We start from the raw sequence: 17178 nt of genomic DNA, 5'->3' as shown, positions 1-17178 counted from the left end.
CATCTCAGTTCTTCTACTTGATGCTTATATTTTGGTAAATCTTCACAGAAAATTATGTTGTATCTTCCTAGTGGAAGTGTTTTAGACTTGGATTGAATGCACTCCCTTGCAATATTATACGCTGGTACGCTGCTTTGTTAGAATTTTATTTACTGGTAATAAGTTTAGCTTAGTTTGGTGCACTTCAAATTATGTATGCGTTCCATGACATTGATTGTGAAACACAGTGGGCAATGAATATCACCAGAAAAAGGCTGAAAAACAGAGTCAGAACATCTTGTGAAATCCTAAAGTATGTTTAGATCGGTGGAATGGCTTTGAATTCTCCAGCCTCCCATGGGTTACTGCTACTGTACGGGTTAGTGACTTGGCTCGCCTGCTGCCTGACATCCTGGACTCACTGTATTGTGGTGTGAGAAACATTTGTCCAACAACTGCAGGCACCGATGCTGCAGGGGAGCTCGTCGGCTGGGCTGGAAAGGGAGGACTGCAAGATTCGCAGGGATGGTTCAATACAGCTGCTAAAGCACAGCAAGGGATAAAGCCTTCTTGAAGCCTCTGTGTAAGTCTCTGGGTAGGTCTTTTGATTTGGAATCTTTTTGAACTACGGTCACCTATGGTTCCTTTGCAGCTCTCAGGCTCTCTGTTGCATAAAAAGGGCCTTCAAATGTCACCCATTTTGCCTGACACGATCCTTTCTTCAGCATTCATCCTTCATGACCACAATTTAAGTGTTCAGGATGACAGAACACCTAACAGTGTGTTCTCAGTTATGATGGAGTCTTTTTTTAGGTGTTATTATTGGTAATAAAGTAAAAAAAGAACACAGGCTTTCAAATCAGAAGCACCTTTGTAGTTTTAAGAAGCCATTCTGGATAACTGAATGAGCAGAGCTAAAGAATTTGAAGGAAATGTACAGATTGTCTTTGCAAGACACTTCAATCCAATCCTCCTAGCAATACTGTAAAATCAGGACTATAAGAGAAAGAGCTCAGGAACTGGAAGCAGAAACCTGCTGGTTCCAGAGCTGGTCCTTCTCTGTGACCAGAGGCACATCACCTCGTTAGGCTGTCTGGGCTTCCTCTCTGTTTGAAGCTGGGGTGAGAAGTGTGTCTGAATAAGGCCTAGCCTACATGTGATACTGAGGAGAAGAGATGGATATTCTAGCGGGGAGGATATTCCAGAAAGGCAGGAAATACGCTGTGTACAGCAGAGTGAATTTTTCCACAGAACCTCAAAGATTTCCAGTTATAATGTGTTTGGCTTTGAAAATGTAATCCAACTTTTTATTGTTATTATTATTATTAGGTCTCTGGTTATCCTCTGGTCTTAAAAGAAGAACAGCAGTATGTTTAACAGCTCTATTAATGCCAGAGTAATAATTACCTATCACAGGAGTGGTTATCACACTGGGAGTGTTTGTACCAGAACTCCCATAGCATTATGATTCTTCACAACTTGGGAAGAATGTTTATTAAAGTACACAATTAGTGAAAAAGATTTTGTAATCTGAGTCTAAAACAATATCTGTGTATTAAGAAAAAAAAAAAAAAAAAAAAAGAGAGGCAAATGAGAGACTGTCAGCCCAGCAAAGTGATGGGGTAGTTCCAGCTGCATGGGATAAGACACAGTCCATCCATTCCCAGGAAAGACGAAGGCAAAAGTGAGAGCTGTTGTCTGGTCTGAGGAATTTGTCCCCAGGAATGGCTTACCCTGCGAGCCCGCCTTGTCTGCACAGAGATTTGAGGAGTAACAGAATGCTGATATATTTGAAGTGATGCATTTTCACTTCTCCCCTTGCTGCAATGGGATTCCCAAGGTGAATTTTTTCAACAGGATATTCCGAACTATCTGTTTCGTATTGATAATTGGCCAAACAATCCAGATGCTAGTTGCTGTTTTCTCTGTGATTATTTATGAATTATATTTATTACATTTATATACAAAAGCAATATTTATTCCCACAGTTATACTAGATTTCGAAACATGTGCACGACATTAGGAAAACTAAACAATTACAGAATCTTGTGGTATTTGCTGCTCTGTAAATGTCTGAGATTACAGTGAATCACAGGTGGGAAAAACAGGCCAGCTGTCACATTTCCGTCCTCTTGAAAGCACAAAGAGGCACTGGTGCGGGGGTGCTCTGCGAAGAAGTTCTCCTTTAGAGAAACTTAACCTGGGGGGGAAGTCAGTGAGAGTGGCAGTGAGAGATGTGAACCTTTGCACGTACCTGAAATTATTTTCATCTTAATTATAAGCATTTGAAACCTTACCATCTTTTCAAGCATCAGCGTACTGCGATGATGTTACTTTATAGCAAGTCCCGTATAATTACAGTTAGAATTGAACCGCTCATTTCCAAATAATCCCTTCGTGCCTGTTCAATCAGGAGGATCCCTTACTGACTCTCCGCTAAGGCTGGGGTGAGTCTCTGCAGTGCAGGGTGTACGGAGCCTTCCTGCTGTTCGGCCTCTGTTAGTTCTCATTTGAAAGAGACGTTGTAACGTGGCATCTCGTTGTTATCTTGACAGGCAAGAAGGGTGGGGACAGGGTGCAGGGCTTGGGGCGGCTGCCGAGGGCTGCAGTGGGAGCACCCTTGCACCCTTGACCTTTCCTGTCCTCACCCTCCACCCATCCCAGTTTGCAGCCAGCTTGCCTTTGTGCTCCCGAGATCTTGCCTAAAAACACCGTGTGTATGTGTTTCCCTGCAACTTGACTAATTACAGCTGCAGTTGTGGACGCAGCGTGAGGCGTTTGCTCCCAGCCCTCGCAGCACGCAGAGACCAGGGCAGTAAACGTGGGCAGAGCAGAGCGAGGTGAGCGGTTTTCACGCCCTTGCCCATTACATCACTTCGGTGCTGCATGCTGGTTATTTGCTCTCTATATCGCTTCCCCCCAGGGGGCTCAAAGAAATCAGCAAAGCTCCCCCGGCAGAGCTACGAATACCCAGCACAATTCATTCAGGCGCAGCAGGAAGGCCGGGGATTAATCGGAGGGGGAATGCTGTGAATTCCAGCGAGCTCTTTCTTTCCCTGGCACAGCTGGTGGCGGGGATAGTGCCACATGAAAGCCGCGCTGTCACCATCCATCACCGTTACTTGTGCGACTGCATTCCAGGGAACGAATTGGCCTCATTTGGTAGCTCTGGCGCTGCTTCCTTCTGCCAGGTTATATGCAGGAGGAATCCAAATTCAAGTACACCTCGGTGCTCCAGTTTTCAATCTATTTTTAGGAATTACTTCTCCAAGACAAAATTAGAGTGGATGCATTTTTGAACGTTAGACCACGGCATCGTAGACACCAGAGATGGGAGAGTTTATTAACAGCCTGTCTTCTTTCAGCTTCAGAGCTGATCTCTTCCTGATGTTAAATTTCCTAAATGAGGTTTCTGTGATGTAGCAGGAAAGCTGTTCTCAAGGAGGTTTTATTTTATGGGAAATTGTTTTCTGTAGGATGTCATTGTTCAGTTATGACTTATTATTGTAGTTCTTCGTATTGGTAGAATACCAACTAGGAGAGCTGAATTTTTCCTTGTCTTTCTTCACAGAACTGCACGTATTAATCATTTTCTATTCTCCAGTCCCACAGTCTTTGCCCATATGTATTGCCGTTACCTAGCTGTGCTGTGATCATACGTAGGAGTCACTGGGTAGCACCCATGCTGCTAGGAGTTGTTTATTGTAGCATATTTATCATAAGAGTGCCCTACTGAAAGGCAAACAGTGAGCAAGTATCAGAAATAGTGTGATAAATGAAGATGAGAACAGCGTGATGCGAGGTATTGCCCAGCAGCCTCCCTTCTGGGCCTTACCATAAAGCTGGGCACCGGTTAGGCTGCAGTGTTACTGCCCGGGAAGCTTTCCTTCCAGGTTTTCAGGCATTAAGGCAGCGATCCCCAGAATTTCCCCACTGTGCTGGCAGCAAATATTTAAATATTTGGGATTTGGGGAGTTGTTTCCAGTTTAACATATATAACTCCAAAAATCCTCATTCTCTTTCAGATTCTTTATTTGCTCTTTGCAATTCTGCAACTGCATATGTGTTTTTTCTTTGATTTCAAAGGTTCCTTGGTTCCAAAGGTTTCAAAGCATTTCCTTAAGACCTTTTGGCATCAAAAGCAACTGAGCACAGTACGTGACAGCAAGCAGTTCAGGCCATAGCTACCATTTCGTTTTTATCAGAAAATAGCATTAATTTGGATCAGGTTTCCATAGTGTTATGCCAAGAATAAGAAAAATTAATTTTCCTTCAGATGCTTTGCTATGTTCACACTTTATTGGATATAGCTAGACCTTAGGTGCTTGAGAGCAAAGTCTTTTGATTGTCATTTTCCGTCAGGACCGAGAATTGATTCCTAAGATAAGATTGCAGTAAATATTTACTTTTGGTAGCAGTGTTAGCATAAGCAGCTCCTTCCTCTCGCACACGTTCGTGCCCTCACGTTCTGCTGGCAGCGCTTTGTGTCGGTAGGGGCTGCCCGCAGTCCTGCGGGACGTCGGGGGGCTTGGCAGCCATGGGAGCTCCCACATCCAGCTGTGTCCGTGCGGCACGGGGCGACGTGGCTGAGGGGGAAAGCTGCTGGCGGTGGCAAGGGGGTCGTGCCTCAAGCCAGTGCTGCCACCGAAAGCTCTCACGGGACCGCAGCCGGGGGCCTGGAGGAGTGGGCATGGGGATGAAGATGAATGACTTGGGGGAAGAAAATCCTAAATTGGTGTTTCTGCTGGGGAAAAAATCATACTTGTCTGCCTTTCTACTGTAACGTCGTGTCCTCAGGCCTCTGAGCTTTGGCTGTGAAGAGCCAAGCAGACCTCTTTGCTATTCAGCCGCTTTTCCTGCTTCTCCGTGATTCTCTGAATACACTGATCTTGTACACGCGTATATAAAAATCTCTTATTTTAGGTTTTGTTTTCCTTTCTGACCTAAGGCTTGTATTCCTGCCAGTGAACGCTTGCTCGGCACCGAGCAGGCACTGTTTAAACACTTCCTGCCGCGCTCTGCCGGAACGCTTCAATCTGTCTCGGTAAAGAGAAAGAAAGGTTAATCATTCCTGGGCTTTTTAAAGAACACCTGATTCTGGCAGTGAAAGCAGTTCGTGTGGATTAACTGTGATTAACTGTGATCAACACTTTCCTCCTGTCGATTTGAGTCATACTATCTTATTTTACCCAAGTTCTTAGAAATAACTCCCTGAAAGGTTAACCTTAGTTTAGCACTTCTTTGAGTTTGGTAGGAACAACCCAGTTGCAAATAATGGACTCGGATGGCGTGTCATCCCAGGAAGAAAAAATAACTCTGCCATTTCTCTCCTTTCCTCTGAAATCTCTCCAGGGGCTGCCAAGGCCGGAGGTCTCGCTGTGTGCTGCACACCCAGCCACCCCGTCCGAGAGGCGAGGGGGGAGCGGCGCTCGTCTGACTGACTCCTTTCCTCGCAGGGTGGCTGAGCTGGGGGCAACAATTTACTGCAGATACAGACCAACAATAAATTAGTACGTCCCCAAGAGTCTGGAAGGAACCGAGGAGGAGCAGTGACTCAGAAGTGAGTCATAGAGCCTCCCCGGCCTTACCCGGGGATGAGGTACTGTGCGCACCGCTCCTTCATCTGGTCTGCCTCGAAAGGACAAGCGAGGCCTGAGCAGCCCTGAATATGACTGTGGAAAAATAAATGTTAGCTAGCAGCAACCATTCCTTGGCAGCAGCAGACTTTGCTATGTTCTGTAAGATATTCCCTGTGGCTAGTCAGTACGTTTCTGATAGGGGAAGGGGATCGATCGGTCGGAGGCCCCGAGCTGGTGCAGCGGTGGCATCAGGGCGGCAGGGCAGGAGGCCTTACGGCGCCTTCCTTCCTCCTGGCTTTCCTCTGACGGCTCTTAGTGCTGAGGCAGTGCCCTTGTGTGGCACAACAGACAAGGAATCTTAGGGCTACTTAATGATTAAGAGATGTTAAAGCTACCTGCTTGCCACGATCCCTATTTGCCGAAGCACAAGAACGGAGTGGCTGCAAGTTTGTACTTTGGCAAAATCTTCTTATGGGACTGGGGCAGCGCTAACTCATCGTGACCTTGTCAGGACTGCTTGTACCGTGTTTCACCACGGGGCTGTGGCTGCATTTGTCTTGCTAGGCACCAAAATTAAGATATGAAACTTTATAGAAGTGTTTGGGTTGATGGCACTTCAATCTCTTTGCAGCGCTGACCACTCCTAGCTGCTGGAATAGCTGTGCCAGGTGGACTGGGGCCAGTTTTTTGTTAATTTTTACAGATTTTTTGTTTTACAGATGACAGGCGTGCAGAGACTGTTGTGTGATTTGATGAGCAATCCAAGGGGAGGAGGTTGTATTCCCTTTCTTTCTCCCTTTCCTTTAGTACAAGCGTTCTGCTTCGTCTCTATTACTCAAAGTACAATATTCGTTTTACCTTTTGGTGAGCTGATTTAACTTCCAGTCTCGTAAGAAACTGTTGGCTTTGTAAGATAAAAAAATCTTTTTTACTTTCTGCTTGGTTGGCAATTGGAGGGGCCTGACAAATATGCGTGATAAGCCTGAGAAATGCATGGCTGAGGGAAGGGGGAACGGTGCCTCCCCCTGCAGTGTCAGAAAGCCACCAGAGCAGCTTGCTCCATCTCCTGTAACCTCCCCCTGTGCTTCCCACCAGGTGCCAAATTGGAAGGCTAAGAAGAAGTGAACGGGCTGTCAAAGTCAGAGGCTGGTGCAGGACGAGGGGACCAGCAGGATAAAAGCAACCAAATCTCAACTGCTGATGCCAGCGGGTCAGGAGAGTTACCATTCCTCCCTGACAGCCCCCTCTTGGCTGATTGTGTCTATTTCCCTGTTAAAGTTCCATGAATAACGTGTCTTATGTACATTAAATTTCAGATTCTTTGGCAGTTTTTTTTTTTTTATAATGATAGTTCAGCTGTGAAGATGATGAATGCCCACTGTAAAAATTCCCTTTCCTTCTTCCTGTTGCCCGAGATAGGTCCTGATAACAGCCTCAGAAGATAAAGCCTTTGGTCACTAAATGGTTATAAACATTACAAATCTATGTAAAGAAATAATTTTCCCTTAATCCTATTTCTTGCACACACATAAAATGATGGTATAAAATGAGAGGTTTGGGTTAAAAACTAGTGATACTTTGATTTGAGAAGAGCTAATGAACTGACTGTAATGGAGATGCCGAGCCATGCAGCGTCAACAAAAGCGAACACACCTGGACAGAAATGCGAATTTCTTTAGAAACATCATCACAGAAGGACTATTTCTTTTCTGTGACCTTTCTGTCTGGTATCAGATGGGTGCTGTTCCACCAACAGCTCCTGGCTTCCCACTGCGCAGGCAGCATTCCTTGATGCAGGGGCGTGGGCGGTTCTCGTCGTCCCAGCAGGATGGGGCAGTAACAACATCTCAGAAACAACCCAGGAATCTGACTGAGCATCACGTGTGTACACATCTTCAATAATTTTATTAACCACGGCTGGGGAGGCCTGCCTGCTTTTTTTTAAAAAAAAAAAAAAAAAGTGAATCCAAAAGAAGTTTAGCTGCACCTATAAAAAGCAGCAGTTGCGGACAGACTTTTAGATCAGACTGTTATGTGCAGCATCAGACTTGTGATCAATATCTGCGAGAGAGTGTTGCTACAAATAGTCCTGCCATGGTGAGTGCGCGGCGCTTGCTTCCTGCTAGCTCAGAATAGTTCATGCCCCAGTCATTCTGCGACGTCGCTATTGGATTTTTTTTTTTCTAATACATACAAAAGAAGCAAAGTCACTCAACTCAACTCAAAGAACAAGAAGAAAAAAAAAAGCTCCAAGTTCACAGATTGCATAGCAGTATCGTTTGCTCACTAGAAGGAAGTGACCTTTAACTCTGCCTTCGCCTTATGAAGCAATTTTCATTCCAAGAATACTTGTGTTCATGCAACTATAAATCAGCAGATTAAAAACAGGGGGAAGCTTTGCCTGTGTAACTGCTTCACAAAACCTCTCTCTTTATTTACTGATTTATTTGTTTTTTATTGTAGGTCTACAAACTGATAGCCCGGATGCAGATCTCTTTGAAACAGCGGTAGGGTTTGTATCCAGACCTAATGCTGCCACCGGGTGTGCAGGTGATGCTCCGGGCTGACCCCCGCTGGGTGAGGGCCACCCCTGGGCACAGAGCTGTGTCCATCCTGCATCGTGAGAGGGCCTCGGGTAAGAGGAACAGGGATAAAACAAGCTCCTAAGCCCAGCTACACCTAGGGACCAGCTGATTTAGGGATCCGTGAAAAACTGCTTCCATCTGCAGCAGCCAGGGAGGAGGAACTTGGGTTAGGAAAGAACTTGGCACTGGCTTCGGTAGGGGGAACAAGAATTATTGTGCCTAGGCCACTCTGGCAGATTCTTATCTCTTATATCTTCATCTTCCCAGCATTGTCCCTCAGAGAGTGACCCCGGAGGCAGAGGGGGGCTGTTTGCTGCCAGCTGAAGTCGGTGCGAACCCCGGTAGGGAGCTGCGGTGCTCTGGGGTGGGTGCGTGCCAAACTCCAGCGTTACAGGGCGCTTTTAAGGAAGCAGAACCGCAGGACTTGACGGTAGCCTCCATTTAGGAAAACACAAAGTGAGTGGGACAGGAGGGAGCCAGGCTCTGCAGGGTGTGCCGGCTTGGCCGAGCTCTGCGGGGTGGTTCTGCAGCCGTGGCCGCAGAACCTTTGAGGACAGCGCCCGATGAAGCACCCTGCTGCTCCGACTTGCGTCATGCTGCGCTCTTGGTGAAAATGTTTGTGTAGCTGTGCTGCGAATTAGGTTGGAAGTACAGACATCTCGTACGCCATCCTCCCCTTCTTTATGTTTGACGTGGATAAATTCCTCATCCAGCTCACCCCACAAAACACTCGCACAGGAATTTACACAGCCTCTCGGTGACCCAGACGGGACAACAATACAGCAGGAAAAACAAAAATCCGCATCCCCATCCCTACGAAATAACTCTCCTCCAGCCAGATCAGCTCCTCAGCCTGCCGCATGCCGTGCTTGTACGAGAAGCTGTGCAGAGACAGGACGGAGCGGCTGCGGGAGCTGCGCCCCGAGAAACCCAGACACCGAACGTCAGACAGTCCAGGGCTGCACCTGGAAGTGATTTTCTCTACAGCTCTATTCTCTTTCCTTCTTTCTGTCCTTCTTTCCTTCTTTCTCTCTTTCTATTCCTCTCTGCAGCTTTCTTTCTGTTGGGTTTCTCTGTATGGCACCACAAGCTGCTTTACCAGCATGGAGCAAGGATAATTCATAGGGCCGGGGCTGGGGAGAGGAGAGGCTGTCTGAGCTGATACTGCTGCCAAAAGAAATGTCTTTGGAAACAGAGCCAAGTAATCAGGTAAAATGCTTACTGCCTGCTGATGCCAAGCAGTGTCTTTTGCTATACTCCAAATATTTATGTCTCTGCGAAAGACATAAACATTTCAGCAGCGGTCTCTTTAGCCCTCATTGCCAGCACTTAATGTGAAGTTGCTGTGTTCCGTGGTCCCAAACCTCCCTGAAGATGACTAATTCCTGCTGGGCGAACTCCTGACCTGCCCAGCCAGAGGCACGAAGCCCCCCAGCAGGAGAAGCGAGCTCCAAGAAGCGGCTGGACAGGGTGGCGGTGACGGCTGCGGGGCTGCAGATCTGTGTCTGACATTGTCGTCTCCTTATTTCCCTTTTCCCTTTATTTTTCCTCTTTTCTCCATTCCCACAGTGCTTAACATGGGAATTCGAGATGGAAAAGGAGCCTGTCTCCGTCCTGTTCAGAAGTAACAGGAGTCGGGGAGCAGTCTGAGCCGCGGAGCTGGGAGGGCAGCGTTGGGCCCTCCTCTCCCTCCTTGTACACTGTCCTGTGCCTCCCCCTTAGACGCGGTCCATGTTAAAAGCTCAGTCCAGACGGCGTGTTAGAGCTCAGTGCTTCCTCTATTATTTATTAATAATATACACATTTGGCATATTTTTTTCATCTTGAAATGCTGAACTGCTCACTTCTATACGCCAGCAAACTAAGCCAGCACATAAGAATTTCCCCAGTTATTGAGGAGCTGAATTAACTGACGTTATAGCAGACAGAAGATAAAATTCCCATGCCCGTCTTGCTGCCTTTACTGTCTGGAAAAATCCTTCCTCCTGCATTTTCAGAGCTTAGTGGATGGCATGTACATGGCAGGTTACATGTATGTAAGCTCTCCAAAAAGTGTGCTCTTTTCTTAATGTTCATGAATATTTCAGGAACTTGTGCTAAGAGGTTTCAGCGCATTCCAGGACAATGATCTCAGGTTTCTGCTTTGCCTTAGGAGGAAGCGTGGTCTTCTGTGACACATTCTGCATGGTTTGCATTATTCCTCCAGACAGGGCTTACTACGGTTACAAAATCAGATGGCCTGAAAATATACTGCCTCTTTATGTAGGCCGAAGGAGTGTATGTTCTTACAACTTTTTCTGTGTTTTCCCATTCTTGTCAGTCCTTGACATGAGACGGGCATCGTATGTGGCTGTCTCTACAAATTCATTCATTCTCCAAAGCCGTGAGCAGCGCTGGAGTTAAGGAACTGCATTTATTTTTCTCACCCTTTTATGTCATTATTTACTGTCGCTTGAGTGGGTAAATACACTTTGAGAAAATTTTGCAATACACAGGACAACCAAATTAATCTTTTCCAGCTGAAATGCCTGTGATTCTGTTATAAAATAGTGATATATAGGTAGTAATACAGTGATTTGCATCAGCATGTACTGCAGCATTTGGTAAACATCAGCTTAATCACAGTACTAATTAGATCTAAATGTTGGAATGTGTCATTTTGTTAGCCATGTGCTTCCTTTGCTTAGAGTGATGCGTTTTAATACAACTTAAGATCTCAAAAATAATACCGTTTAGCAGATATATTTGCTGCCTGCCAGGTATGTGTTCTCAGAGCAGTGAATGAGCATTTAAATTAAGAAGGAAATCCACGTCAGAGTTTAAGGTATGTGCTTATACTAATTGTTTTTACTTTAAAGACATGCCTGACAGCAAACCGTGGAAATTATTCTAATTAAAACAACAACAGCAACAACAAAAAAACAACTTCGGAACGTGAGCGCAGTCGATATTCAGAAGTATCTGGGTCATTCCTTCTTGCAGTTGGGGCAGAGAACTCAAGGAATGCCGACGGACAAGCTCTGGCAAGTCCACCCAGTGTAATGTACCAGGACGCTGCCTTCCAGCCGACTGAGGTGGGTTTGCATGGAAACACCGAGCTGCTAACTGGGGCAGCAGATGCAGCCATTTCTCCGACTTGTGCTGGGCTGGCTGAGAACCCACACTGCTGTGAGTGGACGTGAATCACTGCATTCAAATTACAGACAGCTTTTTTTTTTTTTTTCCTTGTTAGCTATATGATTTATTTATTGTAGAGTCTGAGTAAAATGAGGATTACAAGATTCAGCAACACAAATTCCCTTGGCTCTTTTGCTTCTATGCACATTAACTATCCTGGTTAGTTAGCGGAGCTGAATGATGCTGAAAAAGTCCGTGACACAGAGACAGCAATGTGCTGCTCCCGTTACAAGACACTTCCCTGCCCTGGGACACAGAGCTCTAACTCATAATTACAGGTGGATTAATTGGTGACAGCTGGGGCAGGTATTACGGAGCTGCACGCTGCGCTCTGCTGCCGCGGATCACCTCCTAGCAGGAGTGGGATCTGGCTGGTTTGGGGGCATTTGCAGCCCTGTGTCGTGATGTAACGTGACATCAGGGACAGTTCACACGAAGGTGCTGGGTGGTGAACTGGGACAGCTGGGGAACAGCAGGTTGCTTGACTGGGATGTGTGGCCCCAGGGAGGGAAACCTCCGAGGAGCACAGCTAGCAGCAATATTGCTCTGGACACCCCACCTCTCATCATCTGCTCTTGGAATCAGAGCCTACACTTGGCTCAGACGGAAAATAAGATTAAAAAGAAAACCATTTGCTTTCTAAATATTTCCCCATATACTGCACACACTTGTATTTTAAAGGACAAAAAAACCCTGTCTTACTCTAATTCAGTCCCTACTCCGGAGCAGCTTGCCTTGATTACATTGTACTAAATTACTCATCTTGGATATATGATTCTCTTTATTTTCTCTGCCAAGAGCAAAAATATGAGATTATTTGGCAAGAGGAATGTGTATCTAAAATGTCAAATTACAGCTCATAACTATTACGGGATAGTTTTGGCGTTAGCCCTTTGTGGTTGTTCCAAAACAGATGTCTCTTTCTAGGAGATCTTTAAAACTAATACATACTTCATGTTTGCTTTTAGCTGGTATTTCGAGAATGTCTCATAAGGACACTGGCTGGGTGCACATGTTGGTTTAGTCTAACTTTAAATTTCTAATTTCTCAACACTTCCAAGTCTTCAGCTTGCATTAACTGATAATTTTGTGTACAGAGAATAAAAACATTGAGAGCTGGGATCTTATTTTTTATTTCTTTTTTTTTTATTTCCTTTTTTTTCAACAACCAATATAGCCAAACTACCTAACTGAATCTTATTTAACAGAGGAATAAAATGACACAGCTAGTTCATATTTGTCAGCTTTTTCATCTGCAGTACTGTTGCCACTGGAACGTGATTAAATCTCTCTTGCTTTTGCCTTGTTAATTAACTAATATCATCAGCCTCTACTAAAACTGAATTAAGGTCTGTTCCTTGGTGTTGTAGCTCTGAAGCAGGTACCACAACCGCACATGTTCAGCGTGTGCGCGTTTGCTCACTTCTCGTGGGGCTATGAAACATGGCTGTGGTTTAATTTAGTGGCATCTGCTAATTCGGTCCTCAGTGCTGAACTTGGAAAGGATTGGATTTGTGGGAATACAGGGGCTTAATAGAAAAATGGTAAGAGGCTGTCAAAAAACCTCTGAAATTTGTTTTTTATTCTGAACACGGGGGATGGAAGCATGAAGGTTTTAGTATAAATAACCGAGCAGCTCGGCTCGTAGAAGGAATTTACTACAGGTAAGGTTACTGTCCTAGGATAGCATGCTGGACCTCATTTTGTGATATTCAAGTGTCTGTATCTCGTAGAAAAATAGCTTTGCTTGCTGCTGAGGCGGACACAAACCCGGGAGAAGGCCGCCTCGCGTGCTGGAGGTGGACCTTGTGGCTCCTGCCCGCGGCGCCTCCTTGGACGTGGTCTTCGTAGGGGAAAGCTGGTTGTGAGCACAGCTTCGGCTGCTGGTGCACGGCCCTCTGCAAAGGCTGCTCGCACAAAATTGCTCATCCAAAATGTCGGTGATGCCACTTTGACCGGTGCGACACATTCGGACCATTTTCTGCCCCCAGCTGTGGATTAGCAACACCTTCCGAGCGACCCGGCTCTGGTGGCTTTGGAACCGTGGCTTTCGTGAGCTGTTTTTTGGAGAGGTGGGAGGCGGTGACGCGGGGCTGGGTGAGGGTGCTTTGCACGAGGGAAAACTTCGGGGCCTCTGGCTGATTGCTTAATGAATCAAGCTGAAGGAGTCAAGTAGAGCTGTACATACTGCCAGATGATCATTATGTCATGGAAGGGGCTTGGAAGGAAGATCTTGGAAGTTTGGTGACAGACTGATGATGGATCTGCCCTAGACTTGTTCAGATATCCTGCTGCAGAAGCTTTGCTTCCTGCTGATTGGATTAATGGTCAAAAGAGAGAGCTTGGCAGACTCCAAAAAATGCTGAAAATTCAGGCTTTCCACAGATTCGCTTTTGATGGCTTGAGCCTTTTAACCACATGGCAATTGTAAAGCCTATAAACAAGATTGAATAATCCGGTTTAAGCAATCTTTAATAAAATATAAATTATTTTAATACACTATTATTGGCCCCTCCTTCAGGATATCACAAGTCTGCACTTTCAGGCTGACAAGCTAAAATGTGCTCTGTCAAATTACGAGCTCTGTTTTGCCTTACACACAGCCTGGAGGCCCCAGTGCCCCCGCTGAAGCCCCGTTTTGGGGCATTTCGGGCACCGCACTACGCGAGGGAGGCTTTGCCTTCCACCCAGAGCACCTCAGAGAAAAGCCATCATGAGTTACCTGGGCGGCTCTCTCACCTGCCCCACACCCGGTGAATAGTGGGGACCCCTGCTCAGACACCTGCCTTGCACGAGGGATGCGGTGGGGAGCGCTGGACGGAGGGAGGCTGAGCAGCAAGAGGGACTTGGGGGGACACTGGGGACCCCCAGCACTGCTGCAGGGCTCAGCGCCCACAGGACGGGCACAGCAGGCAATGCACGGGGTCTTTTGTCCTCGCTGTCTGAGGTCCTGTGTGCTTTGGGGTTGCATTCGCGGTGGCTGGGTAATTCCCCAGCCAAGTTTGTGTTCCTTTCTGTCTTGCTGTGTTGTCATCAGAGGGATCGTGCCAGGAGGCCGGGCTCCGGCAGGGATGGAGCTCCGGGTTGGGCGGGTAAAGGGCTGAGGAGCAGCGTGGGATCTCAGTCCAGCAGGCTGGGGGCACTCCAGTCGAAGGTGCCAAAATAATAAATAAATAAATACATAATAATAATAATAATAAAGCGCCTTGCTTTGTGGATCGAGGGCTACAAACAGTGGCAAGCTTCTACTTAAGCCAAACTGGCTGAAGAGAAATGGAGCTCAGGAGCTGAGTACACTCACATCTGCCTGGTTTTTAAGGTGAAACATCGCATATTTGTCAATTTTCCTCCTAATCCTAACTGCAATGGGCCGTTACAAGCCATGAGTCTCCATCCACTCACCCACCTGAATCCTCTCCCCCCACACTTTCTTTTTTGATGGAAGCCATACCAAGTTTGACATTTGAGTATCATTACACAGCATAGAAAGGTATTTTCTCACAGAGATAAATTTTTCCTCTCCATCTGTGCACTGGAAATGACACAAAACGCCCTTTTCCTGTTCTCTGAGAAATTTTTCCCTGCCACCAGCACTCGCAAGAGACCAGGAAGGCGAAGTCACCGACGGGAGCAGCGAGAAGCAGGCAGTGCTTGCGAAGGCTTTGCATCGCCGTTCCCCTGTAGCAGCAAACTCCCCACGACGTATTTTTAGGAGTAACCCAGTGCTGTGTGCGAGGTGTTCCCAACAACCCAGGCAGCTGAGTGCTGGTGTCCAGCAGCGCCAATGCCCCCAGGGAGGTGCCGCCGAGCCAGGGGGCAGCTGGCACGCGGGGCAGCCTCACGCGGGGCAGCAGAGTGTATCTGGCCGTGGATGGCTGTAATTTAACCAGATTTTTGTCTGCTGCTGCCCTGTAGGGTACATGTGGATTCAGCCCAGCGCTGGGCTGCTGCTAATGTTTAAAAAACTTGCTTTTGTAAAGCAAAAATGAAGCAGCTCATACACAAAACTTCCATGGACTTGAAAAATACCTCTAAATTCTAGCATTTTTCCTGACAGTTTCCATTAGCTATCCAACTGAAATGAGACAGTGGGTGAAAAGGAAGATAGCGAAACTTTCTGTGGGTTTGATCTCTTTGAAAACTGAGCATCCAAAGACAGTTTTCTTAAAACTTTTGCAGTCACTGTTAGCACGGACATGTAGCAGCGAAAACTGGGAGCCTGTGACAATCCCACTGAGCACTTACCTGCAGCTTTAAACCCCTAAATCCTTTGAAAGCCTGGGCTCTAGGCCCAGTGCTGCAAGGAGCTCTCTGTGGAAAGACTCCTTCCCCTGCCCCGAGCTGACTGTCAGACAGGGCTTTTGCAGCTCAGGCTTTCTAAACAGCCTGGAGCAGTAAGGAAAAAGTAATGTAATAACCGGCAGGTAGGAGGTGATCGATTCCGGAGACCTTACAGAGGTAGAATTGTTCTCTGTAAACAGCTGGAAAGGAAAAGCGATGGCTAGGGGTGTGCTTTTTCTTTTCTTTTTTCTTTTCATTTTCTTTTTTTTCTGAGAGTTTTGTGGGGTCACGTTTTGGCATAAGAGAGACCCCAGTTTGCTGTGGTATTTGCTCTGCCCCCTTTGGACTTGTTCTAAAGTCACCCGTGATTAATATGCCCAAATTTTGTGGCTTTAAAGATGTAGGAATGTGGTACGCGGAGAAAGTGCCTTATAATGCCAAGTGTTTTTTTCCAGTGTTATTGTTATTTTACTTTTATTTTTTCACTACAGATGCTTTTATTGTGCTTAGCTCTACCTCTTATATTTTCGTACAAAGTATTTGGTATTTGTCTTGGCAAAAATCCACTGACGGGCTTTGATTTTGCAAGCACATCGTGGGGATGATCCTGTTGGGTTCACAGTGGGTACAAAGGACTTGGCCATCAGGAGCTGTTTTTAAAAATGAAGTCATAACTGTAATGTAAAAAAATATATATATATATATTTTTTTAAAAAAAAAAAAAGACCGAAGGCATTTGCTGTCACTGCTGCCTGCAATTCATAGCACGAAGTTGTCATTACACTGCACAATGTAACAGCACATGGATGTCTGCGTCCCAAACAAACGTGGTGCTGGAACCTGCTGGGTGCGTAGCTGCCACCCATTCCGTGCTGCCAGTACTTATTCAGCTTTATCATCTTTGATTACCGTAGATTTTTTTTTCATGTTTCTTCTGTTTTTTCTTGTTACTGACCCCTTGCTTTAGATTATTATTTGTTTACACCCCTGAATAGATGACCCATCTTTCATTTTGCTGCTTCCTGCGCACACGTCTGTCACCGGCTGTCTCCTTCCATGGCATGTTCCCAAGGAGTGTATTCAGCCACCCCCATCCAGCATCAGCTGTAGCTGGTGGGATTTGCTACAAGCCCTCAAGGGCAGGCAGCAGAGCCACGCTCCCATACTGAGCCGAAGGGCGTGAGCCCATGAGCAGTGCTTGGGGCCAGGGGTGTGAGGAGCTGGTGAGGGGAGTGCCTGGCTGCTGGCCCTATCCCCATATCCCCATCCCCATCCCATCCCGTCCCCATCCCATCCCCATCCCCATCCCATTCCCATCCCATCCCCATCCCATCCCCATCCCCATCCCATCCCCATCCCCATCCCATCCCCATCCCCATCCCATCCCCATCCCATCCCATCCCATCCCCATCCCGTCCCCATCCCCATCCCATCCCCATCCCATCCCATCCCCATCCCCATCCCCATCCCATCCCCATCCCCATCCCCTTCCCCATCCCCATCCCATCCCCATCCCCATCCCCATCCCCATCCCCATCCCATCCCCATCCCATCCCCATCCCCATCCCCATCCCCAT

Source organism: Oxyura jamaicensis, chromosome 8, assembly GCF_011077185.1.
Source record: "Oxyura jamaicensis isolate SHBP4307 breed ruddy duck chromosome 8, BPBGC_Ojam_1.0, whole genome shotgun sequence".
Classification (NCBI taxonomy): Eukaryota; Metazoa; Chordata; class Aves; order Anseriformes; family Anatidae; genus Oxyura; species Oxyura jamaicensis.
This window is presented reverse-complemented; position numbering follows the sequence as displayed.